A 26,753-nucleotide genomic window follows, 5' to 3' on the forward strand; every position below is an offset into this window, starting at 1 on the left:
ATTTTTGATCTTCTTAAAGAAGGCCCTTTAACATTTCAGATAGTACTGGTTTGGTGGTGATGAACTTTTTTAGGTTTTTTTTTAATAGTGTTCTTTTCTTTTTCTGCTTCTGTTAACTGATTCCAGAATGCTTCACCTCAGTCTTTCTTTGTAGCCTTTTCTCTTAGAAGACACTGAATTATTTTTAAGCTTGGTGTTCTTAAATCTAATGAGGAGGTGTCAGAGAGTGGATCTTCTTTCATTTACTGTGTTCTGTACTTATAGGTGCTTTCAATTCAAAGATTCTTGTCTTTCATCTTTGAGAAATGCTCCTTAAGATTATTTGATAGTCTTTGGGAATTATTTGGTAATTCCCTTCCTGTTGTCTTTCTTTCTGATGTCTCTCTCTGGTTTCCTAACTGCCAGATGTTGTACCTCTTGGACTGAGTCTTTCATAGTTTTTAATATTTTCTAAACCTTTAACTTTCTGATAAATGATTTGAGAGATCTCTAACTTTATTTGAGGTCTTGGGGTTGTTTTGGTCAATAGATTTGAAACATATAAATATTAAAAAGCAGTATCCTTCCTCATTGTTGCTTTTTTAAAAAATATTTTATTTATTTATTTTTAGAGAGAAGGGAAGGGGGGGGAGAAAGAGAGAGAGAAACATCAATGTGTGGTTGTGCCCTGACCAGGAATCAAACTGGCGACCCTTTGGTTCGCAGCCTGCGCTCAGTCCACTGAGCTACACCAGCCAGGGCCTCATTGTTGCTTTTAAGTACTTTGCATTTCCAAGAATAAAAATAATGTGTCTTTATATACAAAATTTCCACCACAGCCATCGGCTAAGAGAAGCTTTTCTGGGAAATATTTTCTCATTAGCAAGTTGCATAAAAGTTCACACATTTGTTTATTTAAATTGTGGTAAAATGTATATAGCAAAACTTACCATTTTGACCATTTTTAAGTGTGCAGTTCAGTGGCATTAAGTACAGTCACACTGTTGTGCATAGGCTTGTTTAAAGAGAGAAGAGGTAGATGTATATAGTAGAAAAAGAATTGACACTCAACTAATTTTAAAAATCAAAGTATGACTTAAAGCAAAGGACTACTTTTAAGGGGCAAAATATATAAATGTTCTGCTTAGTTGTATTTGTCAAAGGATATCAAATGAATCATTATGAACCTTGAAGCTCTTTTGTGAATTCTCTTTGCTTAGCACTTGACCACTGAGGACTTGAGATGAAAAGAAAGAGATATGGCTACTCAACAGTCTCTCTCTTCAGTGTAGTTGGAATAACAAAGTATGAAATCTGGAACACAGCCAAGTGTTAGTTATTAATATCTTAAAATGATTTTAATGTAGATTTGTATTTATTAAAATTTAATATGGCAGAAGAGCATGAATGTCAGAAATAGTCTTATGAATATGAACGGCAAATGAAAACTTGATTAAAGGTGGCCATATCAAGCATTCCTCACTTGAAGTATCTTGCCCACTTCTGAGTAATGCTTTGATTTGGTTCGTAGCTTTTGTATGTAACAATTTTTAGAGCAAGTTACTACAGTTCTTTCTGGATAATACAGGTCATGAGAAGTTCATTTGTAGGTGGGGCAGCTGTACTACTTTGGGGGACTGTCTTAATAGATCCATTTCATTAATTGTCATGAATTTTTTATTAACAAAACCAGTACATCAGGTTTAGCCAGCTAAAAACTGTTCTCGTGGTTGTTATCTTTATTGTCAGAAATAATATTGTAAAAATAGGGAATTACTGCACATGCTTTAACTCTTGATTAAACAGAGGAATGGCATGTCCATGAATAATAACTTGGGGGCATATTACATACAGTGTTTTGGTTGTGCAACTCCCATTAACTTTAAAGCCGTGTGTGTTAATTTCAGTGTCTTCCAGTTAGGAGTAATGCCATGACTGTCTGTTAGGTACTCTGAGTTAAGGTGATTAATGTCAAGTAGCAGGATGTTCATTCTTTCTTCCTTCAGCTTTATTCCTTAGGTACTTGTGGTTAAATGGCCTTCTAAGGAATTGCCTTTTAGAAACCAGGCAGTGGTATTAAGACACAGCAGTAATAGATTGAAAAACGAATTATGTTAACATGTATATTTTATTTACCTGTGGAAGAGAATTTTTTTAATTTTAAGAAATTTCTAAAGCTGTCTTAGACATGTGGTAGGCAGTTATTATCATTCCTAACCTTTGTGTTTTCCATATCAAGTTCATAAGCACTTTTTATTTTCCACTTCTTGTGAGGTAATTAATAGGATGGGTTATCATCTTTGTAAAAATTGTTTAAAAAATGAAACAGGGAAAGGGTTAGTAATTTTCTTAGGCTCCAATAGCTACATAATAGAATTTAGAACATGTGCTCATTGTATTTGATTAAACACTGAACTTATAAAATCTTAAGGCTGATTTTGTTAGTAAACAAACATGACATAACTTTGGAAGAAGACGCATCATGATCGGAACCCTGGCTTTCCCGTTTGCTTGCTTGGGTAGATTACTTAGCCTCTTTAGTCTCCATTTTCTCATTTAATATGGAAATGCTAACAGCCTTTCAGGGTTATTGTATATAATGTGTATAATGCATATACAGTGCCCAAATGAGTACATAAAACATCAAAAGCACTCAGTAAAACCATAGGCATCATTTTTATTATTATCTGCAGATTTAGAATTCAACCTAGAGAAGTTCAACAGGATTAGTCAAGGTAATATGGCTTGTTAGTGGCAAGGTTCTAGAATTAGAACTGAAGTGTCCAAACCAAATTCATTGTTCTTTGTATATGCAGTGTTATCTCTCAATTGCTGAAATTGTCTAGGCTCTTTGGTCAGAATTTTTCATTGGTGAAAACTCACATTGCTCAATAATATCATTTTCTTTATCTGTCCCCAGAATTTAAGGTTTGAATGTCTGTCATTTAGGCTAGAATCCCTTTTTTTTTCATGATGTGTGATTTAAAGGATCCTGTTCTTTTTTAAGAGATAGTATTTAACTGTTATAATCAAGAGAGGTTTTTTTCACACACTGGTCAGAGGGGCCATCGTAACCAAATCAACAAACAGATTCTGTGAAGCTGTAGAGAAAAGGGAACCCTAGTGCAATGTTGGTGGGAATGCAGACTGGTGCAGCCACTGTGGAAAACAGTATGGAATTTCATCAGAAACTAAAAATGGAACTACCTTTTAACCTGACAATTCCACTGCTGGATTATACCCTAAGAATACTGAAACACAAATCCAAAAGAACCTGTGCACCCCAATGTTCTTAGCAGCATGATTTTACAGTAGCCAAGTGTTGGAAGCAACCTGAGTGCTCAGTAAATGAGTGGATCCAAAAACTATGGTACATTTACAGGATGGAATATTACACAGCAGAGAAAAAGAATGAGCTCCTACCCTTTGCAACAGCATGAATAGAACTGGAGAGCATTATACTAAGTAAAATAAGCCAAGCAGTGAAAGACAAATACCATATGATCTCACCTTTAAGTGTAACCTAATCAACAAAACAAACAAGCAAGCAAAATATAACCAGAGACATTAAATAAATAACAAACTGACAGTAACTGTATAAAGGACACATGGACAAAACCAAAGAGGGGTAGGATCGAGGGTGGGAGGTGGGGATGGCTGGGGTTGGGGTAGTGATGAGGGGAAAATGCAGACAACTGTACTTCAACAACAATAAAAAAAGAAATATGGAGAAAAAAAAGAAAAAAGGTTTTTTCAATATCCATTTATCAGAATCTGCACATTGGGTCTGTTTAGCTATGACATTACTAGACTAGGTCATACAGTTGCCCCAGTGTAAAATACCTGCTGATCCGTGGAACCTTGTGTTCTGCCTACTGGCTCTGTTCATGACTCCACACGCTCTCTGACCTGAACCCTGCTCCTAACTCCAGATCCCTTACTTCTACTGGATTGCAGGCTTCCAGGTCTACCTGTGTTTGGCCTTCTCTCGGGCTAGTTCTTTGCCAGCTTTTATATGGATCTTCCAATGCTCACTTCCCATGCTGTCTAGGTAGTCCCCCACGGAAGGTGTAGTGATGGTGTTAGCTAATACTTACACAGAGCTTTACTTTTGGCAGAGTTCTTTCATGATCATAATCTGAGTCGATCTTCTAACAGTCGTGGGAACTAAGCAGTATTATCTGTCTTACAATTACAGGATCTAAAATTCAGCTGAGTCTTTTTGTCCAAAGTCAGGTAGTAAATGGAAGAGCCCAGGTCCTTTGACCCCAAACCCCATGCTTTTTTCACCTCTCAGTCACTGCTCATGGTCCTGTGGCTGACAAGTAATAAAACACAGTGTCCTAAGATTTTTTTAAATATATAATTAAAGTTCTATGTTTTGAGGTGAGAGCTATGTAGAAAAAGCACCTATATGTATATATCCACATGAGAAGTAAAGTATTGCAAAAGTGTTGACTAGGAAGTAATGCTTACATTTCTCTTATTTTTCCTTAATACTGAGCATATGGGAGGTAGATGATATATATGTTTATTTCATTTAGAATATCAGAAAAAAAGGCAATTTCTCTTCTAGGGGAAAAACATCTTACTATGATTCCATTCTAACTCTCTCTTAGCAATTTGTATTGTTTGTGATAACTTTTCTTTGTCTTTTCCCTGGACTGCCTCCACTTACTCCTCTGATTTTCACCTCACCTATATGCTGGTGACCCCTAAATGCAGATATGCAGCCCAGACCTTCCTCTTTAGTTTCAGTTTTTATAAGAAAATTATCTTCAGGACATTTTCAGATATTTCTTGGGTTCCCCAATAATATCTGAAACCCAATGCAGCAACTTCCTTTAAAAAGCTTCTCTTCTTCTGAATGCCTGAGTCGACAAAGTCCATGTACTTCATTCTTAAATATCTCTTGAATCTGTGTTTACATTTCTGTGCTGACTACCAGTACCCTATTCAGATCCTCGTTATGTCTCCCGTTAAATGTCTCCCTCGAACTACTGAAATAGCCTCCCGAGTAATCTCTCTACAGCTTTGTTCTTTTCAGATCCATCCCCCACTTCCAACTGCCATTTCCCTTCTCCAAGCCTTTCGGTAATAGTCCTCCATGTCCACTACCTAATGTCCTAGTTTTTAAGACTCTTAATGATCTACCCCATGACTGCCTCTTCAGCTTTATCTTTTGCCTTTTCCCTGCCGGTTACTTGAGGCCCACCCACACCGGACTGCTTACACTTGCCCATTACTGTTCTTTTTCTTGCCACCATACTTTCATTTATGCTGCCCCGTGGTTTTTTCAGGAATTGTTCTCTTCTAAATAACTTATTGCTTCCCTCATCTCCCATTCACCAGCCAAATTAGATGTACCCTTTCCCTGTCTATGTTATATATAGGTGTTCTCAACTGCATTATGAATTTCTTAAGGGCAGGGCTGCTCTTACTCATTTTATAACACTAGGGCTAGTAGTGTGTTAGCTACATTACAGACACTCAGATATTTTTGAAAAGCATGCACTTTTAGAAATTGTCTTATTCATGATGACTGTGTTTTTAATTTTTTAAATTTACTTTATTGTGATATCAGTGATTTCCTTAATAGCTTAAATTTGGAAAATTCATGTCTACTAAATTGGATTTATTTCATTCATATGTCATGTTGTCATTAAAGTAATTAATCATTTGCTGTTGTATTCTGTTTTGCAATGTGCTTCAATAAATTACAAAAAATATAGTAAATGCTGCCCTGGCTGATGTAGCTCAGTGGATTGAGCACAGGCCTGCGAACCAGAGGATCATGGTTTGATTCCCAGTCAGGGCATATGCCTGGGTTGCAGGCCAGTTCCCAGCAGGGGACACACGAAAGGCAACCATACATTGGTGTTTCTCTCCCTCTCTCCTTCCCCTCTAAAAGATAAATAAATAAATAATCTTAAATTAAAAAAATATATATATAGTAAATGCTGACGATATCATTGCAGAAGACCTTTGTCATTAATATCATATAGATGAAAATATAGGTTTACCTACATTATATTAATATCGACAGCTTTTTATATGTGAATTCACCATACCCATAGCAGGAATCAACTGAATAAAATAAACTGAAAACTAGCTTTCAATTCTTTCCTCATCTAAATCAGTGTTCTTCTACATTTTTTCCTACTTGAATCTACCTTTCAATTAGCAGATATATTCTTAAAGTAGTGAACAAAATCAGATGTGTATTCCCCAACCTAAATAAATATAGCTAAATGATATTTGCATATTCTCCAAGTAGAGAACAAATTATAGTTGAGAATATATTTATACTTGCATTATGGGTAAGTTCAATACATACCTATAATAGGAACTTAGCTAAATAAAAAAACATGCAGGTTCTAGCTGTGAATTTTTCAGCTAAAGGAAATACAGTCTATCTTACTGGAAGGAGCCTAATATTCATTGTTATAGAAAGCTCAGGAGCAGTGTCATCTCACCCAAATCCACTATTCCAATCCAAAACCAGTGAAATACTGGCCTTTAAGGACAAAAAGTAGAAAACTTCCTTCCTATATCATTTAGCTGTTAGTTTGTTAGCTGTTAAATGGTTGGTTGTTTTGATAGTTTACTTACTTCAAAGAGATCTGGTAGTTGTATTTGTCACTCCCCAAAATAAACCTCCTATCGTCGGAGATTAGCAGACTATAGCGATATCAAAGTATTATAAAATCTTGTATTTATGATTTCAGAACTTTCTGTAGTATCAAAATATTTCAGTTCATCCTAATTTTTTCTCATAAGACTAGCACATCTTTTGGGAAATAAGTATAATGTATGAAAATTCACTTTACAGGCTACCTTCAAAGGATGGTTTTTATAATTGAATAGTTGTCAAAAAGGGTAACTAATATTATTTTTGGTACTTGAATAATATTCTGATAGGTCTTTACTATTAAAAGGAGCATTGTAGCAATATATTCTTTGTTCACAATAAATTTATTTTACAGTTATAAAAAGAGGGCTTATCATAAAAATACAAAATTTGAAATAAAGCATAAGTTATAAAAACCAACCAATAGGTGTCTGGGAGTCTTGATGTAGAAGGTACAGTGGGAAGTAGGTGAGAGGTTAGAGCCTCTTGGACTAGGGCTGATACACATGACCTTCGTTAGCTGGAATACCCTTTATGGACCCTTATTTGGTTGAGCAGCTCCTACTTCTTTTTCAAGACTCAGCTTAGACATCATGTGTTCCAAGAATGCCTTCCCTCATGGTCTCCTATTGTGTACTCCTGTAGCTTCTGCTTGTCTTTGGAAATTTTCCAAACCAGACAGTTTCTGAAGAAATTTAGTAAGTGGTTTAGAACTAAATCACCTGTGGTATCACACCATATATTATTTTTTCCCAGTCAGAAATTAGCTGACTGGCAAAATGTAGGGGATGTGATTTGTCATTAAACATTATAATACATACTTGTGTATCAGGGCCAGAAAACATTATTTTCATTTTCCAATATAGGTATTTACCTATTGCAGCAGCATTATATCCAATGTTCATTTTTTTTCCATTTACATGAGTAATTGGTTACCTGTTCAGCACAAGTTAACTAGCACCATATTTTAATTTGTGCCAGTGAGGGTTTTGTAACCATTTTAAATTGAGGTCCCAGACATGTACCTACTGGCCTGACCCTAGTCCTGATCTGACCTGGGTCCCTGGCCAAAATTTAAGAAGTAGTGAAATATTATATCACATCATATTTCAGAGATCAAAACCAATGTAGACATGTCTTTAAGAGATGAAACCAGAAATACTAAGTAAAAAACATATTCTATGCCACCTTTCTAAACTTTGACATATCAACATCAGCAATGTATAAAATGAAACTCCTTTTAAAGTTAGAGCATGGTACCTTGCTCTCTCCAAGTATACAACACCATATTATTAATTACTAGGAATTTAGGAAAAATTCAGAAACCTGGCCTCCAGAGCAGTTGGACAATCAGCAGTAATATGTTAAATACTAACTGCACATGCCGCCCACAGCAGGAGGCTCTTTCTCTTCCATCCACCAGCCATGCCAAGCAAAAAAAAAAACAATTCCATAAACATTCCTTTCAGATCACCACAAAGTAAAATAAAGAGATCATCCCAATATTGCAAAATCCAGTGTTTTCGCCTCGGTTTGGGAACATTTGTAATACTGTCCCATTCTGAAAACTTAACTTTAACCTTTTTACTCTCACACTTTTTTTAAGTTGTAGCCCTTTGGGTGGTGGGTGAACCTTGAAGAATCAATCATTAATACAGCAAAATGCTTTGAGTCACCAGCTCTTATTTGATACTTAGGAAATAATTTATGACTTTCTACAGTTAGGTTAGTAAAATTCATTCTTCATAGGTCAGTTTTTACTATTAAATTTAGTATTACATTTTTAGACAAAGATGTATGCCAGAATTTTTTTAAATGTCTTAACTTTCTTTAAAATCTGAAAGCATGAAATAAGTATACATTTAAAGAAATCAGCCTTCTTTTTAGAAAGATCCTAAGCAATTACCAAGTATTCTCATAAAACTTAAGTCTGAAGACCTTTCTTCCTTATTTAAAACATGAAGCTGTCATTTTTGTTTTCACCTAGTTAGGGGTTAGATGAAGTAAAACAAGGAAGCTTAACACTCAACAGATCATTGAAAAGGTAAAGATGTAAAACCCAACCTTTACTACGTTGAATACAAAGCGAAAATCCAAATGTCTCTGATCTGTACAGAGCACGTGGCTGCCATATGGCAACGGAAGCCTCGCCGCATTTCCTCACCGCAGCAGCTGCGCAGCGGGTTCTGAACAGGTCTGGTGTAGGCTGTCTTCAGGGGAAGGGGCCTGCGGTGGTTTTATGCTTTGAGTTGGCATTTCACCAGAGAGAGAAGTTTGGGTGTGGTTTGTTTTTCCTCTTATTTTTAAGTGACATAGTACTGATTAAAAGGAGCATTTTAAAAGCATTTATTCTTTTTTTTTTTTTTGGTCTTTTTCTGAGCAATATCCTCAACAAAATGAAATCCAAACGCTTTTATACCTATAAATGATATCGAGGAGCAGAAATATTTATGGAAAGGGGAGGCAAGATAAAGTCGCTTTTAAGAGTCCTTTATATATCAGTTTGATAACTAACAAAACACCTTTACTGCCATTAAATATTTACCAAGACTTGGCTTCGGACAGGGGGGCCGTTTAGTGCAACCAATTTGACTCCGTGCAATGCCATTGATTAGCTATCAGAAGGACATAGTTAATAAGTAACTTGAGGTATTACAGAGGACTCTACATTCTTGTCAAATCTTTTCTCTGAAGATGACCTAGAAAAAGCCAGTTACACCCCAGCAATGATTACACAAGCACAACTGTGAAAAAAATAAAGGCCAGGCAGATCGGTTGAGCAGTACTTGAGCAATCTTTCCTAGCGACTGTTGTCATTGCTGCTGGACTTTAGAACTGAACATGTTTACATTTAATTAGAAAGGACACACAATTTACAGCACAGTAGCTATCAATATCGGATCAGAATTGATTTCCGCTTTCTCCCCAGTGATTGCTTCCTTCAAGCTAATTAAAAAAGGCATATAATCAAAATGACTCACATAAATTTTAAAGCAAAGTAAACAACATTCCCTGGAGACCAAAACAAAAGTAAATGACACTCATCCTGATTATTAGCTACATATTTTGAAAGAATTCTGATGTCTGTAAATGTGATATAAGGCATGTTTTAGTGTTATCAGGCTGCTGATAAACCAAGTAGTCCCTTTTGAAGAAACCTGAATGAATGCTTCACTGAGTAGTTAGCTCTCAAAGAAACAATAACCTTACTTTTATCTTTATAATCCCTAAAGCATGTAGATAAAGCAGACTGAGAGGAGCTTGGGCTGATTTTATTCAAGTCTTAATTTTTTACATATGGTACAGAGAAACTGCTAAAAATAAATAAATAAATATATAGATGTATGTATATAAAACAAATTTGATTTCTTCTTAAATAAGATGGACAGAGCAGGTGTGAAATTTGCTAAAATTAAGGGATTATCCCAGAATGTGTGGATAACATTTGTGTATAATTACCACAGCCAGGATCATCAAGTAATGACGAAAGATAATTTCTTACATTATTCACTAGAAGGGGACCTGCTTTAAATTTTACAAGCTAATGTTGACTGTGATTATACTAAATTATAGTTTAAAAATTATGTTAAGGCCAGAGAAATATGGAAACTAGGAGAGCTGTGGAGGTGACTTCAAGGAGAGTCCTGTCACAGCCTGCCTCCCTTCTCTGTGGACCTGTCACGTGGTGTCACATCTGGAGTGAAAGGCCATCAAGGTGGAAGGAAGTGCAGAATGACTCATGTTAGGAGCTGCCTTAAGACACATTGATTAATTCATAAGTATTTAGTAAGCAATTCCTTCAAGCACTTAACGATAAAATGGAGAACAAAACCTGTAAGGTCAGACATTCTTATCTGCATTTGTTACTCTTGTATCCCCACACACTTACTATATACTTCGCTATATATGTGTTGATAGAGATAGATAGATAGATAGATAGATAGATAGATAGATATAGATATATAGTTGCTCAATAAATATTTATTGAATGAATGACCCTTTTTCAAGGATTATTTCGAGTCACTACAAGCAGATGGTCACTCAGCCACCAGGGGGCCTCCAGTAGCTCTTGTTTATAGTATTCCAGAAAAACTACTGAAATGCACAATGATGCTGTGGTAATGAGAATTCATTTAAAATCCCCCTCTAAAGTAGTAACTCATGGAAGTTATTTATGTTTACTTTTGTTTCTTTTATTTCCTTTAGAAATCTTAGACTTTTCATTACTCTTAGTGTTGACAAAGCAATTAACCTGTAAGCCTTATTTTAACCACTAGACACCCACAGCTTGTATTCTCTGTAAGGTTCACACCAGTCACAAAGATTCTAGTCAGCCATTAAGACATAAAAATTTAAAAACCACATGAAGCAGGCCTAAGGAACCAGGAATTAATTAATCAATTCCACAAATATTTAGTAAATACTTCTCTAAGCACTAGATATCAAATGGTTCGGGTTGGGGGGGCAAAAGGGGGGCAGATGTTTGGCATCTACCCAGTTGAAAGGTTAGAATATTTTAGGAACACATGAGAGGACCACCTAATCCAGACTGCAGGTCAGATTTCTTAGAGAAGCTCAAATCCACCCTGAAATCTGAAGGATGAGTAGGAGCCGATTAAGTAAAAGTGCATAGGGTCAGCGTTCTAGGGGTGTTCATCCTGGTGGTTGGTCTTGGCTGGAGTGTAGAGGTAAACAGGTGAGCAGTGAGAAATGAGCTGGAAAGAGAAGCATGAAGAGCATTGCAGATGATGTCTAAGGAACTTGGACTTTATCCAAGGAACAGTGAGCAGTCATTGAAGAGTTTTACTCCAGGTAATGATGCATTACTACTTGTGCTGTAGAAAATTCACTCAAGGCAAAGAACAAGGGAAAGACTGTTGCTTTAATCCACTTAAGAAAATAAGAGCATGCATTCTAAATTAATATAATGGTAATGGGGCTAGAAAGAAACTAAAGATGCAAGGGAGATTTAAGTTTCAATCAAAAGGATTCATTCAGTCGTGTGGTGAGAAATAGATGTCAAGGACGATGCAAAGGTTTGGGGCTTGAACACAGTGGGGCCCAATATCCCAGTGAGAGGGAAGAGGAGGAACGGGCTGAGTCAGAGAGGGGAATGAAATGAGACCGTGAACCCGATCTTAGACATACTGAGTTGTGGATATTTGCAGAATGGTCAAGTGGCGATGCCTACTAGGTGGTTATGTATATCTGATGCTCATGATAGAAGACTGCGCTGAAGAGAAATCATAGTTAGGAGTCATTAGCTGTATAGATGATTAAATGGGTTGAAATCAAGTGAGAATGCGTAGAGAGGAGAATACACCAGTAATTAAAGGCAGACTAGGAGAAAACAAGCCCCAGAAGAGAATTGAGAAGCATTAAGAAATACTTTTACCCTCGAATGGTATGGTTCAGTTTGGCATCATTCTGCAAAGCAAAAAGTCACCGGTTTGATTCCCCCTCAGGGCACATGCCTGGGATGTAGGTGCAGTCCCCAGTGGGCATGTGTACAAGAGGCAACCAGTCAGTGTTTTTCTCTCACACCAATGTTTTCTTTTCTTCTCTTTCTCCCTCTCTTCCCCTCTCTCAAAAAATAAAAATAAATAAATATTTTTTAAAAGGGATAATTTTGACAAAACAAAAAGCTTAAAATGTGTTTTCATGGAAAGCACAGAAAGAAAGCACTTCCAGAAAGAATTGGCTTCAGATAGGTCAACTAGGATAAACATTAAAATGTCTTTTGTATTTAGCGACCAAGTCACTGGAGCAGTTGTCGACAGAGCAGGTTTGAGAGCCTGGAATAGAAGTTGGGAAGGTGAAGACAGCAAGGACAATTTGATTAGAAAGGAGGAGACTCCAACTAGTCCAAAACAAATCCCTTCTTTAAGACCATACTGGAATATCTCTAAAACTTAGTGAATGAGATTCCCTGGTAGAAAACAAACAAACAAATAAACAAACAAAAACAACTTTATAAATAGTATATATGGCACAAGTAACTAAAAGGTAAGTTATAGAACTTTATTTTATTTCCTAGATTTGAGCCTCAGTATAATTCCATGTTTTCTTGAAATTTTATAGCTATCACCCCCAGAAAAGAAACAAGGTAAGTTTTATCAGTAGAGGCTGTTTGTCCTGTCAGATAAGAGAGAGACATAGAACACCCCCTAGCAAAAGCAGTTTTTTAAAAGATAACTCTTGTTCTGGCGAGTGTGGCTCGGTTAGTTAGAGCGCCATTTCATAAAAAACAGAAAGGATTTAGGTTTGATTCCTAGTCAGGGCACATGTCTACATTGTGAATTCAGTCCCTGGTCAGGATGTTTACAAGAGGCAACCAATCAATGTCTCTCTCTCTTCCCCCCCCCCCTCACTCCCCCCCCTTCCTCACTCTCCTTATCCCTTTCTGTCCCTTCTCTCTAAAGTCAATAAGCATATCCTCAGGTAAGTATTTTAAAAATCTAAAATAAAAGATAAATTTTGCTACCCTCTCTTTAAAATTCTTCAGTAGCTTCTTGTTTGCCTTAAGGCAAAGACCAAAATGCTTCTTAGATTCCAAGAAGTCCCTGTGACCTAAGCCCAACCACTCTTTGGTTGGTCTCGGAACACCACCACCAGCATAACTAGGCTTCATTGACCTCCTTGGCTCTCCTTTCTCTTAATATAAGGCCTTTGCACACGTCTTCCATATGTCTTCAATTCTTCCTCTACCCTTTCTCTACCCTTACCTAAAGGTAAGGGTAATTGTACCTACCCTTACCTTTAAATCTAACTCAAATGTCACATCCCTTCCTTTACAGTGGTTATAATAATTTGAATGTGTATGTAGTCACCACTGTATTTCTAGCTCCAGCAGAATGCCCATCATACGTAGTCATTCATTCATGTGAGGAAGGAAAGCAGGTCTTTAGTATCACGACGCAGCCACCCAGTTCCAAGGAAAACAAAGCACGTGCTTCCAGGATGCCTGACCGACCCCTATATTCAGTAATGCAGATAGCCAACCACCAATGCAGAAGCTGCAGCTCTTCAGCAGCAGCTATGTATCACACAGGCTGAACTTAGAATGGTCTCATAAAGTGAATTTAGTTAGACCTCACATCTGAGAGCAGTTATCAGTGTTTATTCTAAACTGTACATAATGTGAAATAAAACTATATATTTAATACGATTTGATTTATTCTTCCTTAATAAGGAAGTTAATTATGATCATTCACTCAAAATATTTGCACTGTGTAAGAACAGTTGGTTATTTGTTCTTTGTTTATTTTCATTGTAATCATTTTATATACGTATGTGGCATAGAACATGATGTTCAGTAGCTGAGCAGTTGCTGAGCTCCTCAAAATTCCTTTTATCTAGAACTGACCCTATGAGCACGAAACTCTGCTTTTGTGACTCTTCTTAATGGGGTACCCTATCTTATCAGAATTAGGATGACAAATTATGATATCTGGCCTTTAGCCAAGCCTTGGCTTTGGGAGATCACTCACACTAGAGGTGACTGAACCCAACTTTCAATATTGTGGTTGGATTTCTTCTACACTGTTTCTAACAGGTTGTCTACTGGCTACGTAAATATAGTGATACCTCATCACAGATTTAGCTTACCCCACCAGATAAGCTCTCCTTAGAGGTACTTTAATTTTTCACTGATAAATTATAACAGACACAATGAATTCAGGTATGCGACACAGCACCGTGTCGCATGGCCATTGTGGGCCATGCTTGTCCTTATTGCCCTGTGTCCTGTGTCCCCTTTCATTCCTGCTGAACCTACGGTTGGCTGGTCTTCACTCCTGCTCTGTGTGTGTGTTGGGGGCAGATAGTTAATAGACTATATTTATTAAAACAGTTTAGATTTATAGTAAAATTCAGCAGATGGTACAGAGTTTTCATGTACTTCCTCCCTGCTACACACAGTTTTCCCTATTATTAAAATATGTTATTGGTGCGGCACATCATTATAATTAATAAAACCATACTGATACATTATTATTACCTGAAATCCATAGGTGACACTACAGTTCACTTATTCTGTTGTCCAATAAGTGCAAAAGATCATGTAGCCACTATTACATAGTTTACACATCACTTAAAAAAATATGTGTTTTGCTTTTGTATCCTTCTCCCCTTTCCCCTGAATGCTTGGCAGCTTTTGGCCTTCTCCACAATGTCATATACTTGGAACCATACGGTATGTAGCCTTCCAGACTGGCTTCTTTCACTAAGTAATACACATTTAAGTCCCCCCCATGTATTTGCATGGCTTGATAGCTCTTTATCACTAAATAATATTCCCATATATGGGTGTACTAGTTTAGTCATACATTTACCTATTAAAGACATCTTGGTTGCTTCCAGTTTGGGGAAATTATGAATAAAGCTGCTATAAATATTGATGTGCAGGGTTTTGTGTGTGCATAAGTTTTCATCACTATTGGGTAAATACTGAGGAGCACATATTGCAAGATTATTTTTAGCTTTGTAAGAAATTGCCAAAATGTCTTTCAAAGTGACTGTGCCCTTTTTTTGCATTCCCATCACCAATAAATGAAAGTTTCTGTTGCTCTGTATCCTGACCAGAATTTGGTATTGTTACTTTGGGGGGGGTTAGCCATTCTAGTAGGTGTATAGTGCTATCTCGTTGTTTTAATTTGCAATTTCTTGATGATATATGATGTGGAGCATCTTCTCATATGTTTATTTGCCATCTGTATTTCTTCTTTGGTGAGGTGTCTGTTCAGATCTTCAGTCCATTTTTGAGTGGTTTGTTTTCTTATTGTTGAGTTTAAGCTTTTTCTCTCTCTTGCATACTTGTCCTTTATCAGGTATGTGTTTGGGAAAGATTTTCTCAGTCTGTGAATTGTATTTTCATTTTCTTAACAGTATGTCTTACAACAGAAAATAAATGTTTTTTATTTTATTAGGTTTTAGAGATCATGCTTAGGGTGTTGCATTTAAAACTCATTACAAACACAGGGTCTCCTCAGTTTTCTCCTAAGTTATCTTCTAAAAGTTATATAGTGTTGCATTTTTCTCTTTAGACCTATGATCCTGTTTTAGTTACTTCTAATTAAAGACGTACGTTCTCTGTCTAGATTTCTTTTTTTCTCCGATGGACGTCCAATTGTTCCAGCACCATTTGTTGAGAAAAGACTACCCCGTGTTTATTGCATTGCCTTTGCTCCTTTGTCAGAGGTCAGCTGACCATATTTGGGTGGATCCGTTTCAGGGCTGTTTATTCTCTTCTGCTGCTCTGTTCGTCTGCTCTTTCCCCAGTGATTGCTGTAGCTTTATAATAAGTCTCAAAGTTGGGTGCTATCAGTCCTCTGACTTTGTTCTCCTTCCACTGAGCTGGCTGTTCTGCACCTTTTGCCTCTCGATATAAACGTGAGAATCGGTTTGTCAATATCTAAAAATAATTTGCTGGGATTTTTATTGGAATTGCATTGACTCCATTGATCAAGTTGGGGAGAATTGACATCTTACCAATATCCATGCACATGGAGTATCTCTCCATTTATTTAGGTTTCTTTGATTTCTTTCATCGGTTTTCCTCATACAGATTCTGTACATTTTTGGCTAGATTTATATCTAAATATTTCATTTTGGGGGTGATCATAACTGGTATTGTGTTTTAGTTTTAGATTACAATCGTTCACTGCTGTTACATGGAAAAACAATAGACTTTATATTAACTTGGTATTCTGCAACCTTGCTACCATCACTTATTACTCTTAGGAATTGTCATTTTGTTTCTTTTGAGTCTTTGGGATTATCTACATAGACGATCATGTCATCTGTGAACAAAGAAAGTTTTATTTCTTTTTTCCTAAGTTTATGCCTTTTATCTTTTTTTCTGGTCTTATTGCATTAGCTTGGATCTACAGTACAGCGTTGAGTCGGGGTCGTGGGAGGCGACTTCCTGGTCTTTGGGGACCAGTATTTATGTTCTCACCTTAGGTAGGATATTAGCTTCCGGTCTTTTGTAAATGTTCTATATCAAGTTGAGGAATTTTGTCTTTATTTCTAGTTTGCTGAGAATTTTTATTTTTAAATCATGAATGGGTGTTGAATTTTGTCAAGTGCTTCTCCTGTGCTTATTTATATAATTGAATATTTTTCCCCGTTAGGCTGTTTTTTTGATTAAGTACATTAATTGATCAAAAATTTTTTTCTACTATTGATTACGCCATTACAGTTGTTCTATTTCCCCCCTTCATTCCCCTCCACCCTGCACACCCATCCCCCACCATTCCCCCCCTTTAGTTTATGACCATGTGTCTCAAGTTCTTTAGATTCTATATTTCCCCTACTATTCTTGCCCTCCCCCTATCTATTTTCTATCTACGATCTATGCTACTTATTTTCTGTACCTTCTCCCCACTTCTCTTTCTCCCACTCCCCTGTGGCTAACCCTTCCTGTGATCTTCATTTCTATGGTTCACTCCTGATCTAGCCGTCCTCCTAGTTTGCTTTTGTTTTAGGTGTGGTTGTTAATAACTGTGAGTTTGCTGTCCTTTCACTGTTAATCTTTTTTATCTTCTTTTTCTTAGATAAGTCCCTTTAACATTTCATATAATAAGGGCTTGGTGATGATGAACTCCTTGAACTTGATCTTATCTGAGAAGCACTTTATCTGCCCTTCCATTCTAAATGAAAGCTTTTCTGGATAGAGTAATCTTGGTTGTAGGTCTTTGGTTTTCATGACTTGGAATACCTCTTTCCAGCCCCTTCTTGCCTGTAAGGTCTCTTTTGAGAAATCAGCTGACAGTGTCGGGGGATCTTTTTTGCCCTACCTGCTCTGCTGCTGGCTCCGCCCCTCTTACGGGTCTAGCTGAGTGTTTTGTTGTTTTGGACTCCATATTATTCAATTTTCTGTGTCTTGGCTGTGTTTATTATTGATAAAACTTTGTTGTTTTTAGATTTGGTTGTGCGAGAAGGCAAAATGTTTCCACCTATGCCTCCATCTTGGCAGAAGTCCTGATTTTAAATTTTGAACCAACCTTGCATACCTGGAATAAATCCCACTTGGTCATAGTTTATAATTCTGTTATCTGTGTTATTGGGCTTGATTTGCTAATATTTTGTTGGGGATTTTTACATCTGTATTCACAAGAGATACTGTCTGTAAATTTTCCTTTCTTGTAATGTCTTCATCGGGTTTTGGTATTGGGATGATGCTTGCTTCCTAGATTGAGTTAGGAACAGTTGTCTCTGCTGCTGCTTTCTGGAAGAGCTTGTAGAGAATTGGTGTCATTTCTTTCATAGATGTTTGATGAATCCATCTGGGCCCGTACTTATTTTTTTGAAATATTATTGATTATTGATTCAATTTCTTTAATAGATAAAGTTTATTCAGATTATTTTTCCTTGTATAAGTGTTGATAGTTTATACATCTAACAAGAAATTTGGACCATTTCATCTAAGTTATTAAATTTGTGGACATAGATTTGTTCATAACATTCTTTTATTGTCCTTTTAATGTCCCTGGCATCCATAGTGATGACCTTTCCTTTCCGATATTAATCATTTATGTCTTCCCTTTTTTTTCTTGGTTAGCCTGAGTAGAGGTTTAGCAATTTTATGGATTGTGGCAGACCATAAATGGTCTCCTACATATATCCACATTAAATCACTGGAACCCACATTAAATTGCTGGAACCTTAGAGTGTTGTCTTACTTGGCAAAGAATGTGATTAAAGAACTTGAGAGGAATGTTACCAGGGAGACCCAAGTTAGGAGGATCCCCCTCCTCCATTGTTGTCTTACTCACAAGAGATAAATTCAGGTGTGAGACAAAACGTAGAGTGGAAATGAGATAGCAAGTTTATTTATAAAGTGCACTGGGGCACCAAGCTGCAAGCTAGTCCCAGTACCCCGACTATTGGATTTTAGGGATTCTATGTTTGTAGCTAGCCTCTAAATTCCCCCCCCCTTCTCCAGACGTTGGGATTAACATACAGTTTCAAAGGCTTTCTTTTCCAGATAGTGGAAATGATACACACAGACTTTCAAAGTCTCCTCTACTGCTGTGCTATCATGGTTTTTCTTATGATTTTTGGAACACCTAGCAATCTTATTTGACTGGGCTCGGGACTCCAATCACCAGCAGGTGAGACATTTCTCCCTTTCCAATCTGCCTTGATTTGCTATCTACAAGATCTCTCCAGAAAGTATCCAGCCATATAACAGGAAAAATAGAGTCATTTATTGAAGGTGCAAGAAACATTGTTCATAGGACAATGACACTTCAGGCCCCTTCAAAGTAGGCATCTTGGGACCTCACACAGTTCTCCCAGCATTGCTTCCACTGTTCAAATCACTCTGCAAAATCCTTTGTTGCGATCACCATCAGCTGCCCCATTACATTTTCCTGGATCTCATCTGTGGTCTGAAATTTTTTCCCTTTCAAAGGCAATTTTAGTTTGGGGAAAGCCAGAAGTTGCAGGATGCCAAATCTGTGCTCTGGGGGGCTGAGTCACCTGGGTGATTTGACATTTCACAAAAAAACTCTGCATGAGATGTGATGGCGCATTATTGTGATGAAGCCTCCAATCACCAGTTGCCCATCACTGCAGCCTTCTGAATCATCAGAATAGTTTCTGCTGAGGAGTGTTCAAGCTTAACACAAAATTTGATGCAGATTCATTGCTTTACTTGCTCAGCCATTTTGAACACGACAACCACAAACTACACATGTTCACTCAACGGCATCTACCACCCCCAGTGACTAGTACAGTGAAGTTGTCATTGTTCACACATGCACATTCCAGTCCACTCTCCTTGGCTACCAGGTTACACTGATGTCATGCAAACTGTTATTGTTATATTGACAATGGCTGGACTTTTTACAGGCAGACCTTATATTCTGTCTAACATCAGGAGCTTATTCTGGATTTTCAAGGTAGGTTCTAAATGTAGTCACATGTCTGTTATAAGAAAGAGGCAGAGGGAGTTTTGAGAGACAGGCACAGAGGAGAAAGCTGTGTGAAGAGATTGGAGTGACAGCCACAGGCTAAGGAAGAATTCTTACTCTTTTAAATGTCCACAGAACATATACCAAGATAGATAATTTTCTGAGTCATAAAAAAACCTCAATTAATTTAAAAGGACTGAAATCATACTGCCCACAATAGAATCTGAGCAGAATCCGGGAAAAGAAAGATAACAGGCAAATCTCTGCAGACTTGGAAGCTAAATAACACATTTCTAAATAATCCATTAGTCAAAGAAGAATTCTCAAGGGTATTTTTTAAAAAATACATGGAAGTGAATGAAAATAAGAATACAACATGACAAAATGCATGGGACACAGCTAAGGCAACGCTGGGAGGGAAATTGATAGCGCTAAATACATGCATTAGGAAAATTAGAAGTACGTCAAATCAGCAGTCCAAAAAGAGGACAGAAAAATACAGCAAGAATCTAAAAAGAGAACAGGAAAATGCATGCAAAGCAAGCAGAGGGAAGAAAATAATAGAAAAAAATGCACATTAGAGCACAGAGAACACACATTACCCATATCAGGGTGAAAAAGAGGCTATCACCATAGATTTTGCAGGCAGAAAAACAATAAGGGATTACTATGAACAACTCTACACACATAGAACTGGTGATTTAATAATAATGGGCCATTTTTTCAAAAAACACAAGCAATTGATACATACAACAACCAAGATGAATCCCCTGAAATAATGCTGAGTAAAAAAAAAGATTATCCCCAAAATATCCTTTTCATTTATATAATACTCTTAAAATGACATTATGGAAATGGGAAACATATTAATAGTTGTTAGGGTTGAACAAAGGGAAGGGATGATAGAGAAGTCAGGAAACATGCGGAATCTTCACATCGATGAACTTTTGTATCTTGACTGTATCAATGTCTGTGTCTTGGTGGTGCTACTATACTATAATTTTCAAAAAGCATTGGAGAAAAGTTGGTAAAGGACACCAGCAATCTTTCCATACTATTTCTTGCAACTGCATATGAGTTTACAAGGATCTCAATACAAAAGCTTATTTTTTCAATTTTTATTAAATTTATTGGAGTTACATTGGTAATACAATTATATATAGGTTTCCAGTGTGCAATTCTGTAATACATCATCTGTGTGTTGTATTTTGTGTTCACATTCCAAAGTCGTCTCCTTCCGTCACCATTTATCCTCTTTACCCTTTTCCTCTTACCCCCACCCTCTTTCCCTCTGATGTACCATACTATGGTCTGTGTCTCTGAGAGGTTTTGTTTGTTTGTTTTGTTTTTGCTTAATACCCTCAATCTATTTTCACCCAGCCTCCAGTATCCCCACCCCTTTGTCTGTTCTCTTTTTCTGTGAGTCTGTTTCCATTAGGTTTGTTTATTTTGTTTATTAGACTCCACATACATGTGATCATATAGTATTTGTCTTTCTCTGACTGGTTCATTTCACTTGGCATAATACCTTCTAGGTCCATCCATGCTGTTGCAAATGCTCGTTCTTTTTCGTGGCTGAGTAGTATTCCTTTGTGTAGATGTACCACAGCTTATTCACTCATCTACTGATGAGTGCTTGGACTGCTTCCAGATCTTAGCTATTGTAAATAGTGCTTCAGTGAACATAGGGGTGCTTATAATCTTTTAAGTCAGTGTTTCAGGTTTCTTTGGATATATTTCAAGAAATGGAATCCCTGGGTCATAAGGCAATTCTATTTTTAATTTTTTGAGGAAAGTCCATACTGTTTTCCACAGTGGTTGTACCAATCTACATTCCCATCAACAGTGCATGGAGAGTTCCTTTTCCCACACATTCTTGCCTTTTTTTGGATTCATTTTCTTTCTTGTTATTCTAATTGGTTGTTTTTTGCCTCCTTATGTTCCAAATCATTAATTTGATTGTCCGTTTCATCCACTTTAATGTTGTCTCCCTGTTAATTGTTCTTTATTTCAATTAGTGTATCTTTCATTTCTGACTGGATCTTTTTTATGTTGTTGTGGTCCTCACTACGTTCCTTGACCATCCTTATAACCTGTGTTTTGAATTCTGCATCTGTTAGATTACTTATTGCCATTTCATTTAGTTCTTTTTTTGGAGTTTTGATCTGTTCTTTCATTTTGGTCATGTTTCTTTGTCGGCTCATTTTTGGCATCCTCCCTGTGTTTGTTTCTCTATATTAGATAGAGCTGCTATGACTCCCTATCTTGGTAGTGTGGCTTAATGTTGTAGGTGTCTGGTAGGGTCCAGTGGCATAGCCTCCCCTACCACCCAAACTGGGTACTCGAGGTATGCTCTTTGTGTGAGCTGAGGACACCTTCCTGTTGTAGCTGAGTCTTGATTGCTGTTGGCAGGTCAATGGGAGGGATTTACCCAGGTCAGTCAGCTGCAAGGACTGGCAGTGACCACTGACCACCACCATCTACCCTCCATGTAGGATCACTATGCAGGGGCAGGGTGGTGGTGCTCTGACGTTGTCTATAGCTGATCTGCAGCTCTGGGGCTTCCTGAGTGGTGCAGGCCTCCACTTGTGTTTTGTCCAGGGCCACTATGCATGAGCTACAAAGCAGTCTGAGATGGCTGCTTCTTGTGCTGGGCTTTCAGATTCCTAGGCAAAGCCAAGCTGTGAATCTAGGCTGGTTCCTGCTAGCGCCAGGTTTGGGGCCACTTAGCAAGAGGTATAGGGGCTGAGGGCTTACTGAAGCCTATTGTTCCTTGTTCGATAGGGTTTGATAGGAAGTTGTGAAGCATGAGCCAAGACCAGCCATTCATATGGAAAAATCATGGTTAATACCTTGGGTGGACCCTTAAGTTTGGTGGAAGGGAGTCTTAAGGGATCTCCACCACAAGGAAAAAGTGTTAGCCAAATTGATGGAGTCTCAGATATGACACCTTCCTGCCAGCTCTGTGGCTCTGTTTGGGGAGGGCTCAGAAAAGGGACAGTGGCCTCTGCCTGCCTTTCTGTCTGGAAGAAAGCTTTACCCCAGCTCCTGCCTTGATACCAGACATTTCAGTTCCTCTCCATATGCTGGTGATGCTTTTCAAGCTGCTACCCTGGTACTGTAGCTCAGAGGGAGCAAGTCTGAGTAAGTCCATGTGTGGATTCTTTAAGAGGAACTGCTTGGGAATCCAGAATTTTCTTCCACTGACTCAATCCCCCCTGGTTTTTACTGCCAGAAATTATTGGGGCTTATCTTCCTGGTAGTGGAACCCTGGGCTAGGAGGCCTGATGTCGAGCTGGGACTCCTCGCTCCTGAGATATCCCTCCCAAATTTTTATCCACTAAACGTGGAGGTGGGAACAACGCTTTCTGCGCCCCACCCCTTACCAGTCTGGATGGATGTGGTTTCTTTAATTCCATAGTGGTCAGACTTCCATGCAGCTTTATTTTTGATGGTTCCGAGGGATGGTTCTTCTATATTTTAGTTGTAACTGTGATGTGGCTGTGTGAGGACGTGAGCCATGTTTACCTATGCCACCATCTTGACCAGAAGTCCACCTGTATTCTGCAATATTTTTTTTGATATATCTCCTCAGACAAGGGAAACAAAAACAAATGAGAGTACAAAAAGAGTATTTTAAAAATATTCTTCAAAGTGTAGTGGAATGGCGGGTGGGTAAGGGAGGGCAGCGGCGCTGCACATTAAGATAAGGAGAAACGGAGGAGAAATAAAACTGATGTGATTCTTTGGAATACTAGAGCCCACTTGCTCAAACAGATGAATAAATACTTTTTATATGCCTCCTATAGCGAAGCCATTGGGTCAGGCCCTGGAAGGAAGCAAAGAAGGGTAGAGCATGGTCCCTCCTTTCGACAGCATGAGACTGTAGTGGGGAAGATTAAACAAGTATACAGCAGCTACAAAGGGTGGCGTAAAGTGATTAATATATTTTAAGGGATAAGGAAGGGGTATAGGAGTGCAGAGGTGGGGGTGTCTCTCTGGTCAGGGCATGGAGTGCGATGTGACTCCGTGGTGGCTGTGGCCGTTCAACTGTGCCTTGCGTGGTGACATGGGGACAGGTGGGGAAAGAGCCCTCATCTGGACCCAACAGCAAGCAACAATCCAAATGGAACGGTGTGAGGGAATCTTCAAATAGTTTCTATTTCCATTTGGCCAAAATAGAATGTTTTCATACGGTAGGTAGGAAGAAGGCTGAAAAGAAAAAGAGACGGAATTTTGGAGCGCTTTGCATGTCAGGCTGACACTTGGGACATCAAGCTAGAATTCTGTATCCAATGAATTTATCCTTCAAAAGTGAAGGAGAAATAAAGACTCTCTCTAACAAACACTGAAGGAATTTGACATCAGTATACCTGCCTTGCAAGGCATATTAAAAGAAGTTCTTCAAAGAGAAGGCAAATCACATAGGTCAGAAACTTAGATCAAACTAATTGATACGGTAAGCCAGGAAATAAAAAAAGACACTGTATTCTCAGGAAATGTGTACTTAGGACCAGGTAGCACATACTTCTGCCTTTCATACTTGCTTTGTCTTTATTTGTTTTAATTCAGTAAAAACAAGCCCAACCTGCCTCTTTTTTTTCCCTGAATGATTTAAGAATGTTATCAGTTAAGTGATAAAGGTTAGGAAAACTAATTTACCTCTCCCAATTCATAAAAAACCTGTAGAAACAGGCAATTGTTTTTCATAAAAGTATTTATAAAATGTCTGGCATTGTATAAGATTTTATACAAAGTCAATTATTTCTTTAAAAAATTATACATGCCTGTATAAATGCCTGCTCTTTGTCAGGTGTTGTGCTAGCTAATTTCACATAGATTAGCTCACTTTGTTCTCATATTAACTCCGTGGGATTTTTCTGTTTTAGAGTTGAGAAAATTAATATGCAAATGAGTATTTTTTCAAGGTCATACAGAGTGAATGACAAATGTGAAATTTAAATCTACTTCTTCAAAGTCCAAATCCAACACCATTTCATCTGCACCAAGTTTGGCACTTTTGACATATTGGACCAGATGATTCTTTGTTGAGGGGCTCTATCCTATGCATTGCTGGGTGTTTAAAAACATCTCTGGCCTCTACCTAGTGAATGCTAGCAGCATCCCTGCCTCCATTTGTACCACTGAAAAATGTCTCCAGATGTTGCAAGTGTAGAACTGTTCATCTGTACCAACGATCTTCAACTCGTGTGCCCCAAGAAGTTTTAAAACATGCAATACCCGACTAACTAAACTAGTCAGGGACACTGACCTCTTTTTCCTCACATTATCCAGTAAAAAAAATGACAACAGCCAACATAGCAATAGTCATTCAGTGTAAAAGAATCAAAATTACACGTTTTTGTAAAATCGGCAAAAAATATAAAATATTTTTGGTGTGCTACAGGATTTTGGTAATAAGTGTATGTGTGCCATGAGATGGAACAGGTTGAAAGTCACTGGTCTGTACTGTTGTGCCTTACCGCTACATTTTTTATCCAGAAATATTCAGTTTTTAAAAGCAATATGTATGGATACATTTTTGATTGCACCATTACCGTTAAGTAAATGAAGCTGAAGCAGAAGAGTACGTACCTATTGCGGGATGGTGAGTAAGGTGATCACGTACAAGGACTTAAGTAATACCTGATCATGGAGACAAGAGTGGAAGCCAGCAAAGTAGCATCGAAAGTTGGTATAAATGGGCAAGTACTAGTTGTAAGAATAAGCTGAATTCATGTGTGACATTACCACTGAGAGATTTTAGCAAACTGGTTAGCAAACAAGCTGAGGAGAACATAAATATCTGCAAGCAAAACATGAAAATGGATCATAAACCTGAAAATTGCAGGATATTTTAAACTGAAGCAGGTTAGAGAGCCAGGGACCCGGGAAACAGTGAGGACCACAGGCACGAGAGCACAGATAGAGTCCACCTGGGACAGGGAACCCGTCACGGGCCACCTGTTGGTGTGACGCCGCTGGGAAGGGCGCTTCCTCCCTTCGCCTGCTCTTGGGCTCAGTCGGGGAGCGGCACCGGAGAGGACAGGTGCGCCCGCTTGATGTGGTTCGGAACTGTGATGATGTGAAAGTCCTAGTAAGAATATCTTTAAAGCCTTACTTTCTACACTAAAGTAGAAACTTTATATTTATTAAGAATTACATAATTTTAAAACTAGAAGGGTGCATTGAAACTTGCGATATCACCTCATGAACTTCATGACGGTCGGGTCATTGCCATCCGTCAGTATCTGGGAGCCACACCACTGGTTCGGTGGGAGCTTTGGAAATTCCGAGAGTGGTTTGATGGCTCTTTGTTGTCATTTCATCGTGATTCTTACAATAACTTAAAATATATCCCCAGAACCCTCAGTTGCACAGATTTCTCTCCCTCTCTTTCTCCTTCCTGACCCCTCTCTCTAAAAATAAATAAATATATTTTTAAAAAAATATATCCCCAAACACCATTTTAGTGCCAGTAGTTGGAATGCTGCTATCATGCTGAAAATGCACCTGAAATCAAGAACTTTGAAAAGAAGTTAAATGTGAAATGACTTTGAAAAGAAGCTAAACAATGTGGCCCTGCTGTCAATTTTGGGAAGAGAGCTATGAGCAGCAAAAACAACACTGAAATAAAAATGTGCTTCAGTGGTGACAGATTTATGTATGCTGGGAATATATGTCCTGTACTTTACCTTACTCCTATATGGAAATTTCTTTCGAAGTATAATCATTTTGATTTATTGAAGTTCTTAAGGAACAAGTATTTTCCATAAAAATAAAATTGCCCTATGTAAACGAGTATTAATATGTTGGAATTGAGAAGTAAATCATAAGCTGAAACTGAAAAAACTACAAATTACCATAAGTTCTTTTTTAAAAATTATGTTTATTGATCTTCGAAAGAGGAAGAAGGAAAGAGAGGGAGGTATGTGCTCTGGCTGGAGTTTGAACCCCCAACTTTTTGGTGTACAGCACAGGTGGCAAACACAAGGCCCACGGGCTGAATCCGGCCTCCACCTTGTTTTTCTGGCCCAGCACCTTGTTTCTGCCAGGCAGCAGCAGCAAGCTCTCGCTTAACTGTTAAGGATTAGTTACATCTACACAGCCCTAAAATTTACATTTGGCCCTTTCGGGGAAAATGAGTTTGACGCCCCCCCCCCCCCCGCCGGTGTATAGGATGATGCTCTGACCAACTGAGCCACACCAGCCAGGGCAAATTA

General features: G+C 38.0%; 1 protein-coding gene and 1 long non-coding RNA gene across 11 annotated transcripts in view; one reads left to right on the top strand and one right to left on the bottom strand.

The window, feature by feature from the left end:
* LOC128628458 (uncharacterized) overlaps positions 1-8,805 on the bottom strand; it is a 47,027-nt gene extending 38,222 nt beyond the window's left edge. The window contains exon 1 of the long non-coding RNA XR_008392868.1: positions 8,675-8,805. This is a non-coding gene — a long non-coding RNA (uncharacterized LOC128628458). The remainder of the gene's footprint in view (positions 1-8,674) is intronic.
* The window catches only part of MIPOL1 (mirror-image polydactyly 1), a 310,690-nt gene that overhangs the window by 228,187 nt on the left and 55,750 nt on the right, over positions 1-26,753 (top strand). The window lies entirely within an intron of this gene.

The sequence above is a fragment of the Artibeus jamaicensis genome, unplaced genomic scaffold, assembly GCF_021234435.1.
Source record: "Artibeus jamaicensis isolate MK-2021 breed Jamaican fruit bat unplaced genomic scaffold, CSHL_Jam_final contig_760, whole genome shotgun sequence".
Lineage (NCBI taxonomy): Eukaryota > Metazoa > Chordata > Mammalia > Chiroptera > Phyllostomidae > Artibeus > Artibeus jamaicensis.